This window comes from Lonchura striata, chromosome 2 (assembly GCF_046129695.1).
Source record: "Lonchura striata isolate bLonStr1 chromosome 2, bLonStr1.mat, whole genome shotgun sequence".
Taxonomy (NCBI): Eukaryota; Metazoa; Chordata; class Aves; order Passeriformes; family Estrildidae; genus Lonchura; species Lonchura striata.
The window spans coordinates 60,323,481-60,339,179 of NC_134604.1; the positions used below are offsets into that span (position 1 = coordinate 60,323,481).

A 15,699-nucleotide genomic window follows, 5' to 3' on the forward strand; every position below is an offset into this window, starting at 1 on the left:
CACTTGAGTGACTTGATTTAATTCCCATCATAATACTGTATTATAAATACATTGGAATATTTCTTAAGCTTTGTATATATTTTCTTTCCTAATCATACCACTAGAAAAATAATACCACACTCCAGGATAAAAGAAAAAATACTGTTATTGGGAAGAAGCTTCTTCTTTAGCTTGCCAAGTAGCTACGAGCCTTCCAAGCAGCAAAAATGGCATACAGTTGAGCTGCCATACAACACAATCAGTGGGGTTTGGAGAGTTGCTTTGCTGTTTCCAAACGTATAATGACTGCTCTGAAACGACTGTGTTTTGCATGAGGAGGATTTGAAGGGAAGCAGGTGGCCTCTAACAACAGTAAACATTGTGCTGTTGTGAGGGATGGGGGAGGAGGAGGGCAAGAGCCTTATTCTGCCTTATTCTGACGGCAGAATATTTTGTTTCCCTATGACCATCTCAAAGAAGCTTCACTGCTGTGATACATCCTCAGTCCACTGAAACTCTAGTCTCCAAAGGCTATCTTTTTAAAAATATGGTAATAACAATATAGCTAAATTGGTTTCTTGCTTTCTCTTGATGATTTCATCATCACAAAACTTTCATACTGAGTAGTGCTATGCATAAAGGGACACCAAAGACCTTTGCATTTTTACAATATAGGCAATACAGAGGATAGAAAGAGAGAGAGAAGGGGGAAGTGGAAAAAATTTGAGGTTATTTACTTGTCTTTAATAGGCTTGGATTACTTTCCAAGTATAAAGAAAGCCACCACACCATGTAGACCTGACAGCATCTGTGCTTCATCAAAATATTTTTAAACAGCAGCCTCTTTTATCTATGGCACAGATTGAATTAAACTAAGCATGCAATAATTTCAGGAAGATTTTCCACAAGAAGAATGATCTCAGACTTCACAAAATATATCTTACCTGCTTCTCTCACATTTCACATTACCCAGTCTAAATACTATCAGCAAAATCAAATACATATATACAAACATATATATATTTCCTTTAGGAAGAAATAATTGCAGCACTCTAAGTTAGAGGGCATTCCCCAGCCAAGTCCCACTAATTATAACTCCCACCACCAAAATCCTGCCCTCACCAAAGCGAAGGACTGCAGGGCTGCAATCATTTACAAAGTCAACCATGCCATTAGCAGGAGGTGAGCTGCATGCTCTCCCCTTCTACCAAAAATGCCAGAGTGGTTTTTGTATTCAATTAATCTACACCTGCTGTCATTTTTCTGGGGATTGTGCCCATTTGTGCAGACTACCAAGATTACAGAATAGCATAAATGCATCCAGCAAAGTACCCTTAACAGGCATTTGCTTGCCAAAAGAGAACTATCTATATTCTCAGTGAGAGTTAGGAGCATTTGTGGTTAAATGGGAAAACATATTAATAGCTTCCCTGTTTCTTCTCCTCTGCAGGCTAATGTACTCCAGAAAACAGATTTTGTTTCAAAAGAGCAGGAATATGTCTGGAAGAGCTCCTTGTTAAACTACTGGCTACATACAGATAATACCATCCTGGGGGCAATTTTTTCCAGCTACTTTTAATGTGAAGTAGCATTTTCAAAATAATTTTTTCAGACAGCACTTCCACATGTGAAGCGCTTGAATTTTGATGGCCCCGAAGTAACAGTAATATTGCCTTTGCTGTAGAGCCAGCTCTGCAAGATACTAAACATCCTTCACTTTCATTATTTAAAAGTGCACCTTTCCTAGTAGGATTTTACACTAAAAATAATCCTTTTAGGAGTGCAGAGGACCCAGCTGGAGTCCAAAAATAATAATAGTAGTGATGCTAATAATAATTCTAATAATGAGTAGTTTATTGAGCCTAGCAGAATTTTACCTTACAAAAGGAGAAGTTCCATATCTTAATTTTTGTAGCACAGTACCAACTTTTCAGTTCAACTTTTGTAGGTGCCTTCCCACCAAACTATTCTATTTTAGTACACGTATCATCAGATAGAAACTGTCACACACTGATGTTAAGAGTTTGGTCAAGTGCATGTTCATCCTGGGGCAGGAAATTCTCCTCCTAAAGCAGTGTGAGAAACTTCACCTCTTTCGCAAGGAGATACCTACACTCCTTCAGAGGGCAACCAATATGGATCAGCGAAAATGAAGTTTAAGATAAACATCTAAAGAGTCAGCTAGGACAGACAGCATCTTCTGCTTAAAAGCTAATGGTGGTATTTTGGAAATAGCAATTATTCCATCAACTGATGCATGGTAAAGATTGGTAAATGAGGCAGGAGTTCACAATTACTTTATGTTACACATTCAGATATGCTAATACAGCTAACTTACGTCATGTTACCTTTTAGCTTCTTGAACTGTTCCGTTACTCTTCTGTTTTTGTATGCTCCACTTGTGCATTGCATAAGTATCACTTATTCAGTGAGAAGGCAGGGGAAAGTGATGAACTTCCATTGAAATGGAAAACATGAGCCCAGAATATTTCATGTTAAGCATAGAGAGAAATTTGTTTTCTGATGAAAATAAAACAGACCCTTGAACTTAAAAGTCAATGACAGGAAAAAAAATACCATGAAGGTATGATTTATAGTAGTAAAAGAAAGTTATTCAGGAGTCAATAATTTTTCAAAAGGATTAATAGAGCATATGCAGCATTATCCATAATGAGATAGGGCAAATATAGGAAGCTCAATTTGCATGCTATTTGGATTAAATTGATATTTAAACTGTTGATATGTGAAGTGCTGTTGTTGTGACAGTAAAGGCAGAGGTCCTGTATAGCCTCTGAAAATTCATATAGTTCAGAGAAAAGTGTAAAAATTTCAATCCTTTTCATATCTAGTGGGATTTAAACTATACAAAAAGGATGGTTTAGATGACTAAATTTCCTTTTTTTATCATCAGGACACAGGGGCTAAAAAAATGGTATAAAGGTAACTTTTTGAATTCAGATGTGTCTGCTTCTGGTATTCAACTAGGAATTTAATGCCAAATGGAAAACAGTAGGTAAGCATGAAAGCTGAAGTAATTTATCACTGCTATCTTTTCAACAGATAAGCATTTCTTTGTTTGAACAAGCACACATTACAGTACATGAAAAGAAAAATGTTTTGGACAGCACAACTTCCACAGGGCTTCTACATAATGAAATTTCAGAAAACACTTAGTAAAAAAGTTTTGGTGCACAAAGAAGATTATTAATTTTCCTTTTGCATGACAAATAGATAAATACCTCTATGCTAAAACAATTTTAAAGCACCATACACTGTTCAGGTTCATATTTTCAATGCTACAGAAACCACTAAGAAACGTAATCAAATTATTAATTCTTAGCATATAAAGATAAAGAAGCCCCAAACAATTCAATTGAGAACCAGTTTAGCTGATAGATAATAACAACTGTTCTTCTCTAGATTGCCACTTACAAACCCAACATTGAAACACCCTGATTTCTTTCCATCTTGTTCATTAGTACCAGTAATAATGATGCCACAGATCCTCTTTCTGCAACATAACTTTCTTGTGTTTGTGCTGTCAGCAGCAGGCATATCAGCAATGTGGTTCACTTTTGGTCATCTCAGTGACTGATTGATGGAATTTAGTGAACCACTCTTCAGATGGTGCATGTCCTATCCCAACTATTTTGTCTCAGCAAATTAAAGAAGAGTAAAGAACTATACAATCCCTTCTCCTCCCCAAATGCTTATGAGGGAAAAATATAATTCCTAATTACATAGAAAGTTTAGCTACTGTGAATAATAAGAAGTAGAAATAAAGGAGGATGTGTTTGTACCTATCAGGTAAAATGGAAGAGATTCTACTATGTAATCAGATGTGTTTTACAAGTGATAAAGACAATTAGAATCTGAAAGAATTAGCAGTAGAGGACATAAATTATTACTCTGATTTTTCTATTGTTCTATATGATTAATGAAAGGCAGCCAGGTATCTATTGCGTTGAGACTCCAGTGCTGGATGTGACTGCTGATGCACTGATCCTATCAACATGGAGTGGGGGAAAGAAGCTCTATGTAAAATTAGAGTTTATAGCAAACCAAAACCATTGTACCAAATGTTCCCATCAACATAACCCAGGAAGGCTGCCTGATCAACGCCTTGCCTGCCACAGCTGATGGCTATTGGAAAGAAAAGGAGAATCAAGTTCTCTTAAGAGTGAATGCAAGTAAATAAGTAAAAAAGAACTAGAAGACTGTCTGTAGACAGTCAAAGAAGAATAGTTAACAGAAAGGATCCTAGAGGCTCTTCTCTGTGTCACTGAATCTTTAAGGAAACCAAAGAATCTACAAATGAACAAAGAAAATACCTTTTGGAGAAGAAAATACCTTTTTACAATGAGAGGGAGGGAGGGAGAGAGAAAGGGAGGGAGGGAGGGAGGGAGGGAGGGAGGAGAGGGGGAGGGAAGCAGAGAGAGAAGGAGAGAGGGAGGGACTTGAAGCTAAATGTGGAAGCCAGATACAAAGAAATCAGTAAGAGGAGAGAGAAGCTGCAGTATGCACAATATCTTGTCCATTTTATTTCCATGTTCTCAAAAACAATGTCAAAAGCCATGTAGTTTTTAAAAAAGCAAAGATCTGGTCCAGGCTCACAGCCCTTGCACATCGCATGTGTTGCTAGCTTCCCTTTTGCCCTGGGCCTCCAAAAACACTCAGCTGTGGTATTCAGACTTGAGGGTAGAAGCAGATCTCTGAAGAAGAACATTCCTCTCCTAGTCCTTTAAAGACTTTTTGACTAGAGAAAATATTTTCTGCACACTTCAAATCTTACAAGGATTCATATTCGAGCTTTTAGCTTATGGCTCCCAGAAGAGGCTCAATTCAAGAAACTCAACTGATGGGCTTGCAAATTTGTCATATACTTAGACAAAGCCATTCACTACTTATAAATATGGTGAAGCTATGTACATTCTTCCATGAATGGTAATCCCTTGCTCCGTTGGCCTAACATGACACAGTTCTGCACACCTGACCAGGCAAAGCCTGGCACAATCCCAAACCAACCCGTAAAGAGGCCAGAACAGTGCCATAAAGAAGCCTTCACCAAAGAGCAATCTAGGAATGACATATGTATGTATAAATCAATGGATGACTCTATAGCTGGGTCATACCCACACCAGAAGAAAGTTTCTCAACAGTGTTTTCCCTTTCAGATTTTCAAAAGGACAATGAGAAAATTCATGCCTACTGAACTGGAGGCAAGGAGAAATACAAGAAAGATTATAATGTGGCACAATGAGGTGACAAACAAGACAACAATAAGTCTGCAGTGTAAGAAAGGTATATAACCATTTTCTGAGTTTCCTATACTTTCTGTACAACTCAGAAAAATACCTGTACTCTAAGTAGAGAGCATACTGCAGCAAGTCCCTGCACTGATCTAGGATGGTTGCATTTACCTTTCCGTAAGTCATCAGAGAGACAACTGTACATTGTGCAAATACAGTTGGGACACAAATTAATTTCAAACCCATCACATAATCTGATGAGATTTCCCTGGAGATCTCCTAGCACTTTACAGCACAGTGAGCCATTATTTCCATACTTATTGGAAATAACGTCTGAGCCCAGCCAAGGCACAATATTCCCACTGAGAGTTGTCATGACGGGAATGGAATTAATTCATATTGTCACTGGATGTATCCAGGGTCTTTTTGGCATTACTACCATGTACTTCAAAATATATTTTAATCCATGACAATACTGTATACTATATAACATATAATTTGGGACATCCTAAATTTGGACACAGATTCCCTTTTACATATAGAGACCACAAGTCACCTTCCCCTGTATTTACAGAAGCCTGATGCAGCTCCATCATCTTCACTGGTTGAGCTCCTGGCTTACACCCCTGTGGAATCAGAACTGTATCAATAACATAACAGAAGCATTCCAGATCCTTTGAAGATGCAATTTATTAGAGAGACAGACCTTAATCACAATGAGCTGTGATGCTGGCTGTCATATTTTAGAGGATGAGCAAGAAGCTATATATTTTTTTTATTGCAGTTAAATTAATTCACACTTCTTATGAAGTTACTTATCTCCTTTAAGCATTCTCCATGTGGCTGCTGTCACCAGGTGTGGACAATTCCCTTTGTGCTTCACTATAAAACCAGCCATACTGGAATTTTTGGATGAACTGAAAACTCACCTATGTTAAAATAATGATTAGATTTCCAAGCCATTCTCCAGAAAACTTTCAGCAAATATTTCTTGTTTATTTTTGCAAGCAGATTTTCTCCATTTATAGCTGATCTGTTTTTCTTACCTGATTCATACAAGCATGCTTGTAACACTGCAATTTATCACCAAGGAAACAACTGTTTGGTCACCATAGCTGATGTCACTGAATGAATCAAGTATGAAAATTATGGAAAGTATTTTTTTAAAAATCCTAAAACATCAGCTTTTTAAATAAATTCATTAACAATTTGGAACTACTCAGAAATAAATTCAATTAAATATGAATGCATTAGTTTCAGTTTTCAGACATTTTCAGGGTTTTTCTTAACTTTTTATGTTTCTTTGTGGTTGGCAGCCACTGAGCAAAATCCTGTAAAATGGGTTCTTAGCAGCATCACCTCACAGCCAGCACCACAACTCACAATGAGATTGCTGCAGCTCCAAAACCATCTCTCCCAAAACTTCCACAGGAGGCTGAGACACAGCAGTCTTCTCCCTGAGGGTATGCTGAGACCTGACTTGTCCACTTAATTAGCCACTTAACCATTCTAGCAAAAGTGGCTGAGCATGCAGCTGTCTGCAAACAGGCTACCACTGCCCAGCAGCTTTAACTATTATATATCTATATATTCATCTATCTCCATTTTCCTGACAGAAATAACCGCAGGCCAGAAATCTTTTCAGCTGCTGTGCCCTACCCATGCGGATACTACAGTCATGTCTATTTTATGGATCAATGTTGATTTTCATCCAGGATTCTGTAAAGCTTTGAGGCAAAAACCTTGGAAAGGGAAAGAGAGATACCATTTCATAATCCAGGGCAGCCTTTTGGAGATTCACCCATAACTCAAATCCAGAATAGTCACATTTTTATTTAAATTGCATACTTCTGTGTTTAGTGGGAAAGTAGATAAACTCATGTATTATTTTGGCTAACTTACAAATTTCTTATAGCTACTGGCACCACAGCTAAAAATGTCATTCCAAGGTGAATCTAATTTTAGAAATAATAGTAAACCTTATTTACCCTATTAGTCTTAAAGTTCTGTAATTTTATCACATTTTGCATTAAAAGATAAATTCAACTTTATTTCTCAAATTGTATCATTGATGCTGCCTTAGAAGCAACCACTTTCATCACTATCACATGTAAAATCTCTGCGGGATTAAACTTTAAGAAACACTTCCACAAAAAATAAGAGCCTCTAATTAAACATAATTAGTTTACTAGTGCCCTGGAATTGCAAGTATTAAAAAATAATATAATCCTCACGCATTTTGCTTTGCATGTGATAAATGCTACAATCACTCTTTTCAGTGAAAATACAGAGGAAATATTATTAGGTGACAGCAAAGTTCATCACAGCAGGTCAATTGAGATTGTCAGGATTCATTAGCATGTGTGTGACTGGTAAATAATTGAGTTAATTTTAGGCTGAGTGACATATTTAGAAAACTATGAATCACCTTACTTTGTGAATTTAATCAACCTTTGCTCTTCCCTGGATAATTCAGTGTACATCTGCAATATTAAGTTGGAACTGACTCTTCACTCTGTTGCCCTCACAAATGCTAATGGTTTGCAAAATTTCAAAACCATCAACTGTATTAAATGCTGGCCTCCAACAAGGATTTCAACGCAAATAAAGCACCATAACTACAAAGAAAACAAAAGTTAAAAAACAACAAAAAAGAAAACAAATAGAAAAAAGAACTCCCCAGAAGCTGAAGAAGTTAATTTCTTCAACTGAAGTTTTAGCAAGATTTATGCTGAAATCTGTATCTACTCTGTCTCTAAGAATAAAAATGCTAAAGTCCGCAAGATAGCAAAGCAGAACAATTATTTCTCTGGAAACATTCACAAAAAATAGCTTCTGTGTGAAAAATTTAGTCAATCCTCAAATGCTTCTTTGTGACACTCTGTTAGACCAATTATCTCACATTACAAAACAAAAACATTGCACTGCATATGGATGTTCCAGCTTTGGCTCTGAAAAATGCTACTTTCAACAGCAGAAAACATCTTTTTTCAAAACTTAGCTTCATTTGGAAATCACAATTCCTAGCTAAAGTGATATATTTCATTTACTTTTTTTAATTAATTGGATATCTTCTGATCTCTTAGAGGGTTTCTCTTCATTTCTGAAAGACATTCTATTAGCACTAGATTAGATATTTAACATGACAATATTTAGGTAACAGTGGGCTTTTCTGTGTAAAATTTGAGCTGTGACATGCACTAACAAAAAGGGCAATTACTCATCAATTTTGTAGTTTGAACATGCAAAGAAGTGGCTGGTGGATTACTGGCAGCTACAGCTTGGGCTCTGACACTTAACTGTTATTAATACACAAAGCAATTAATGTAATTATAAATATGGGGGAAATATCAACATTATTTACACCAGTTAGTTATTAGGAGATAAAATACTTTGTCAGCTGTAATACAATACAAATTGCTGCACAGCATTCAATATGGTTATAACACACATATATTCAAAGTACTACAGTTTATATTCTAGGTCTGTCCTCCAGGGATCAATTTATGATACTCTATGCTGGCTATTTTATCTTGACAAAATAAGGAAACTTTGTTCACATGTAGCTACATTTGGCTACCACACACTTTCTGTGTGGGTAGGATTCAAGATCCAACCCTTGCACAATGAATAGAGATACACATTGGGATGCACAGGAGGCTTCATTACTATCTACATAAAAAGTGCCACACAAGTGTGCACCTGCCTCTCCAATTTGGAAACATTTTCCTCAAGCAAAAACATAACAGATCCAACAGCAGATTTTATGCATTTTCTTCACTTCTTGAGTGTTGAAGCTAAAAATCCCACTTGGACATTTAACATCTATGCCCTATGCATGCACAGGATGCAGTGAGAGGCAGTGACTGCAGTGGATGTTTGGGAGTTCTACTGAAATGATCCATGCAGCTGACAGCCAGCTAGGTAAGCAATGTAACATGGACAAAACACATCACATAGGAGACTGCTGCTTTCTTCCGTACAAAAATTCATTAATCCATTTAAGCAGAAGAAGTGCCTTCATTTTCCTTCACTTTCTCACACTTGGAATTAAACTCCTGTTCAGAATGAATGGTGTTACAAACAGCAGCCCATCTCAAACAAGACTATTTCAAAGCTCCTTATTAGTGCTTTATTTCTTAAGTCTTAAGACAGTTGTGTCACCCATTATTGACATTCTCAGTTATGAACACCATGTGTTACTGGGTAGCATACAGCATGTTCAGCAGCAGGACTTGGCCACGACCGTTCCAGTGAGTTAAGACAATCAGGCTCCCAAGTACCAAAGTGGTGTCCTTGTAATCACCTACCATAAACACGTATTTTCCTAGCACTGCCAAAGGAGACAAATAGCTGCAACACCATGCCAAGTCAGAAAAGCAAAGTAACTTTGATTGATAAAAGGGACAACACAGCAGAGGTGCATATTACTAAAAAACACAGCACGCCTAGATGGGGAAGCAAATTAAAAATTAACAGGGAACTGCTAAAAGCTGACACTTTTTCCTAACCAAAGCAAATTGCTACTGCCCAGTTCATAATGGCTGATGCACAGTCCTGCTTTATTTCCCAGCTGCTCCATGAGACTGATTCAAGCTCAATGAAAACAGTCCTTTTTGGATGCAGTCTCAAGAACAAGAACAGACCAAATATCTGAGTCTAATTGATTAAACAGTTCTGCTTAATATCATTTTCAATGGTTTGGATAAGGGGATCAAGTGCACCTTCAGTCTCCTTGCAGAGGACACTAAGTTGAGTGGGAATGGTGATCTGCTGGAGGGCAGGAAGGCTCTGCAGAGGGATCTGGACAGGCTGGATTGATGGGCCAAGAGCAATTGTATGAGGTTCAAAAAGGCCAAGTCCTGGGTCCTGCTCTTGTGTTACAACAACGCCATGGTACAGGCTTCGGGAAAAATGGTTTGGAAAACCGCCTGGTGTAAAAGGACCTGGGGGTGCTGGTTGATAGCCAGCTGAACATAAGCCAGCAATGTGTCCAGAGAAGCTTTTCTATCAAATCATGATCAGATAAGGGAGAAGTACTGCTTCCCTACTGGTTACAGAATAGAAGATCCACATTTTATTTTTTCCTGGTAACACTACTAAGCAAAAAGTCAGTTTGAAAGTTTTCCCAAAGAGGTAAAATTCCCAAAGAGGTGTTTTTAAGAAAGCTCAATGCAGAATTCTGATTATTTCCTGACAGTTGGTATCTGAAAGTTCTTCGTTTGATCAGAGTGCTTTCTTTTTCTTTAAAGAAGACTAATTTGCTTAGTTGGTATCGAATATGAATTCAGTGTCCCCCTTTCAGGTGTCACATGTCAATACAGTCTAAGTCACTCTGGAAGGGTCTTGTGAGCCAAACATGCCTTCAAGACATGCCTACCAGCCACCCCCCATCCTCTACAGAAGGGGACAGCAAAAGGACTGCCTCCATAATGGGTGACTGTTGCCTGCTGTCACTCGACAGCAGTGCCCATACAGCAGTGCTGAGGGGCTCCATGCCCTGTTCCATGCACAGCCCTTCCAGCTGAACTTCCCAGGTTCTGCCTGCTTGTCACATTTAACATTACTTTATGTGTTTAATGTTTCAGGTTTGTGTGAAGTTTTTTTTTTTAAAAAAAAAAAGAAACATTGGAGTGTGCCAGTTATTCCTCTGAGGTTTCAGAACACAAACTTCACAGTTCTTTTGCTGTTTGACACAGGCTGCCACAGATGGAAGGCAGGTATCAGTCCACCGACCTTTAAAGAGGACCAGATTCTTTTGTTTAGAAAGTTTTGCTGTTCAGCACTTACAGCTGTACAATCAACCAGACCAGCCCCTCCCTCCGTAATAAATGCATTCACAAAATGAGCAGGGGAGACCACTGCCTGCAGAGGATTTACACACCCAGAGATGTCTGGGGTGCATTGGGACTGCCTTGATCTTTTGGAAGGAAAGGGGCCAACTTTTTCTAACCTGGCTTGAAAAGCTCTGAAACTCACACAACCTTCTACCGCAAGGGAGCTCATTTACTGACAAGGAAAACAAAGTTGTCCAGTAGCCTTTTCAGTAACAACAGCTAGGAATTTGCTAATTTTGAGTTGTTCCAACCCAAATATCTGAGGGAAGCTGTCGAACTGGTGCATGCCCTTGCTAAATCAGCTGCGTTACCTTGCCTGCTATGGCTGCTGACTTAGCCTGACCTCAAATACTCCAGCTTCCTCCCCCCCAAAGTGTTACAGTCACTCTCTGCTATCACACCTGATCTTTCACAAAAGTTCCTGCACCTTCCAGGTTTGTCACAGCAGCCCTTCGAGCATAGGCTGAAGCCAACTTGACACAACAGATTTCCTTTTTCTCTTGGAGACACGCATATGCCACAGAGACTGCAGTTCACCACCTATACACTTCAAGAACTCCTGAGCACGCCCAAGTGGGATAGCACTTTTACAAACTGGCTAACACTGCTGCTTCCCTTTCTTAACTCTTTATTTTTTTCTCTTTTAAAGTAAAAGAGTTTGCTAAAGCAAGTCTGTTTGAGGTTAAGTTCCTAATTTATGCTCAGTGAGCTGTCTTGTGCTGTGTCCAAAACTGACACAGAAACATTGTCGACTTTTCCTGGAACCCCTATGCACAGCCTAGCAAATGAAACTTTCTCTTCTGTTCCAGCATCCCTGGAGCCTGAATACTTCAAGGATTAAGGATTTCTTGCTTATGCAGAAGGGTGGTGCCTGCATGACTGTGTGCATGCCAGGAGAAGTTTTCAGGAGCAGCAGAAAGGATAAGCACTGCAGGACTTCGGTGACATAGCTTACTTTCTTCCCTTCTGCATGACAGCTTGGGGAACATTCAGGGAGAAAATGAATGCTGCAAAATGACAGGCATTGGGCAGTGTCTGGAGGAAAGCAGGTAAACTTGCTACCCCAGGGACAAGGGCATGGCTGGCAGGAGGGGACAATCCAGACGGCTGGTTTGCTCCCAGCTGGGGATTAAGAAGTTGCAGGTGAACCAGGGCCAAGTGCCTTACTAATAGCAGCAGCTTCCTGCTCAAAATAAGAAGCAGGTTCACACATTTGTTCTCCAGTTGGGTTCAGACGTAAGCTGCAACACAGATGTTCACAGGGCACAAAGGGGACACCCAGCAGAGCTGGCTGCAAAAGGAAATTTACAGGAATGACAGCAAGTTGCCTTTTACAGCAGCCTCTCAAGAGAGGCAGTAAAAGGGAAGCTCATTCCATTACAATTTTTTTTCCTGAAACTCCTTCTTGTGTAAGGTCTCACTGCAGCTAATCTTCAGAGACTGCAAATGAATTAAGAAGAGCAGAAATATAGGAAAGCAAAATAAGAAAACAAAGCAGAAGAGATTAGAGTGAAGAAATGTATCACAAAAGGGAGAAGGTAAGGGCACATCAATAGATATGAGAAATATTAGGAAAATATAAACATTGGAAACATTGATCTTTTGCACACACTCTGAAAGAATGATGAGACATCTCATGGGATCCTCTGACAGGTCTGGACACAGGTCTGAACATCCAGGAGCCCTAGCAGTAGGACATTAGGTGATCCAGCAGGTACCTGACCCCATACATAAATTGGAGACAACAGTTCTTCTCCAGCTTTTGCTAAATATCTTAGAACCTACAGGTGAAGCACACTATGAAGATATGTTGCGTTCAAATTCTTATAGAATAAGCAACTTAGTGCAAAAATTCATTTTTGTGAATTTCATGCGTAAGTATTTAACCTCTCCCCATTTTTAAATCCCTTGAAAATTTCTCACACAGATCAAGGTAAGTCCAGCTGTTACATCCAGTATTCAAGAAACCTTTCACTCCTTCAAACTGAACTGAATCTCAAAAAAAATTACCTAGATCTATGAACTCTTTGGAAAGAATAAGAACTTCTAAATCTTCTCTCATTTAACTTTCTCCATTGCTAGGAGTTCAGCAGAGCTTCAAGAACCATAAGCTGTGACCTGACTTTTAAAAAATAAATCACCTGAAAATTGCTTTGTTATATGCAAGAATGTATTTCTGAAATTGCCTGAATATTTTCTGTAAATTATTGAAGTAAGATGTGAGCATCACTGAAACACCTAAGAAGAAAATTTCCAGGAACTTCAATGTACTGAAGTTTTCAACTTTTACGGTCATTTCCTTACCATATTTAGTTATATTCATACTTTTATTACCTTCAACAGTTGCAAAAAAGCCCCAAAGGAAAGACAGATGTAAAGCCAGACAAAGCACAGCCTCAGGTAGGGAGGGATCAAGAGAAGATCCACTTCCCCTCACTGATTTTACCTTCAAAACTACTTACTTGCTTGTTAAGACTCATCTGTTTGTTCCCTCTGAAGTTAAGTTTGTGGGTTTGGCTAAACATTAATCTCTGAGCAACTGTGAATGTCATACCCTTCCAAATTTCTGTCCTACAATAACCACGCATTATTGAAAATTCAGCCTACAAAGATCCATCACACGGTTCTGTTCAGAGCAACTGAGATTTATCAAGAGCTGTTTAAAGCTCAGCAGTAAACTGTCAACAAAACTCACATGGTCCAAACCATCCAGCACAAAGCATGAATGTATCCATTACACATACCTATTTATTGCAGATACTTTCTGAGTTTCAAGAAGCATATAATCTTGAAGAACTGCTTCAAGTTCAGAATCCAAGACCTGATAAAAAAGATTATATATTTTTAAAGTCATTAAAAGTATATAGCTTAAGCATATAAAATGAAAAATATATATATTGTGCAAGATTACTACTTAGAAATGAGCCCATGAGTCAGTCCTTCCGAAGCTGTGCATCACCTGAGAAATGTTGTGAGTGACAACAATGATGGTATAGTAATTTATAGCACATTACATTTAAGGTATATAATATTGTATAGATTCGTAAGCAACTTCTACACTTGAGTTGGAAATTAGTAGAAAACTCAAAATAATCCAAAATTTTCAAATAGTAATTTTGTTACAATCATTTACAATGAAAAAAAACAAAACCAGCATATTGAGTATGAAAAACTGCCAGTGGCATATCAGAAAATATAAATGATTTAGGAAACCTTTAGTACATTTAAGCAGTATTTTGCCTTTAGCTTGCAACAAAACAGTGATATTAATAGGGAAACCACATGAAAAACCAAGAGTATCCTTAAATGCATTATTTCTTTAACGTCCAAAAATGCTGAACATGGCAGTTCTGTTACAGGTGTAAAATTCTGGATGTACATCCTTGTAAGGACAGATATAACACCTATAATACACATAATCACAATTAGTCCCAGAGTCTCTGTAAATTTTCATGGTGATTCTCACACAGTGACCCTGAGCATACTGCATTTATTATGTCTGATGTGCTTAACAAGGCAAAAAGGAAGATGATGCAGCAGTAGAAAGAAATAGGCTCAGCAGACTAAAGAAAGACACAAAGGAGAAAAAAAAAAAAAAAAAAAAAAAAAGAGAAGAAAGTTCATGTGTCCAAATGCACCTGGTCTGATCTCTATTCTGCATAATCACCATCATTAGTACATGCTTTATTGAGTATTTCAGTGGCACTATTGGCAACCTGGCATTCTGCAACAAGAAACACCATTTCACACAGTTTTGCCACACAGGCACAGCTCTTAAAGATAATTAAGAGCCTGTAATAAAAAAGTCTTGTCTCTTTTCTTTCCACTGAACTTTTCCTGAGCTTTCCACAGCAGCTGTCCTACTGGTACCTACCACATTATCCCCAGTGAAGGCAAAGAGAATCAGCTACAGAATTGCCCATGCCTGCTATCAATGGTCACCTGGCTGGGAGCACCTATGTGTCCCAGCTGAAGAGCAGACATTTGTTTCTCCAAAGGATCGGCCCACCCAAGGAGTCTTGGACTCCCTCTGCTCCCTTCTGTGAGCTGGTAATTTTCAAACAGAGGGATGAAATATAAATATCAGCATGGATAATTATTTTACTGCTCATTTTTTGCAAGATAATCAGACAGAAAGATAAGACTCACTCTGAGGAACAGAAGTAGTAAAAAATTTTATCCAGCAAAAGCATGAAAAATTTGGCCAATTCTTCTTACAAAAGCAACAGTTTGTTGATTTGTAGCTGTTGCCTACTTCCATGTGCAAGAACAACAGAAATCTCTCACTGGTCTTCTCTACATATTTTCAGTCAATCGCTACAAACATGACAACTTCTAGGATTATTTATGCTATCCACTGTGTAGCCATTTCTGCTGTTGATATCAGCTGCAGACAAGCCAGGCTCAGAAGCTCAGATTCAATCACACAGGCACAAGTAACATCACTACATCTCCACCCTTTGCACCTCCTACTCAATTCCCCAAAAGAGATTTCCACAATAATGCATAATCACAAAGAGAATGTCATTAAAGTGAATCTCAGCAAAATACTACCTCTAAAACGAGTGGGAGTTACTTATTAGATAATATCAATAAAAATCTGCAAGATCAGAAGGTGGTCAAAGTTTACCCTT

The 15,699-nt window shown here is 38.3% G+C and overlaps 1 protein-coding gene across 6 annotated transcripts in view; it reads right to left on the minus strand.

Annotated features, from left to right (window-relative positions):
- The window catches only part of ENOX1 (ecto-NOX disulfide-thiol exchanger 1), a 364,143-nt gene that overhangs the window by 277,739 nt on the left and 70,705 nt on the right, over positions 1 to 15,699 (minus strand). For 5 of the 6 annotated variants that reach the window (XM_077781387.1, XM_077781383.1, XM_077781384.1 and 2 more), the window contains exon 2: positions 13,810 to 13,886. The exons of the other annotated variant lie outside the window; for it this stretch is intronic. The gene's annotated coding sequence lies outside the window, so the exon portion shown is untranslated. The remainder of the gene's footprint in view (positions 1 to 13,809; positions 13,887 to 15,699) is intronic. 6 annotated transcript variants of the gene reach the window in all.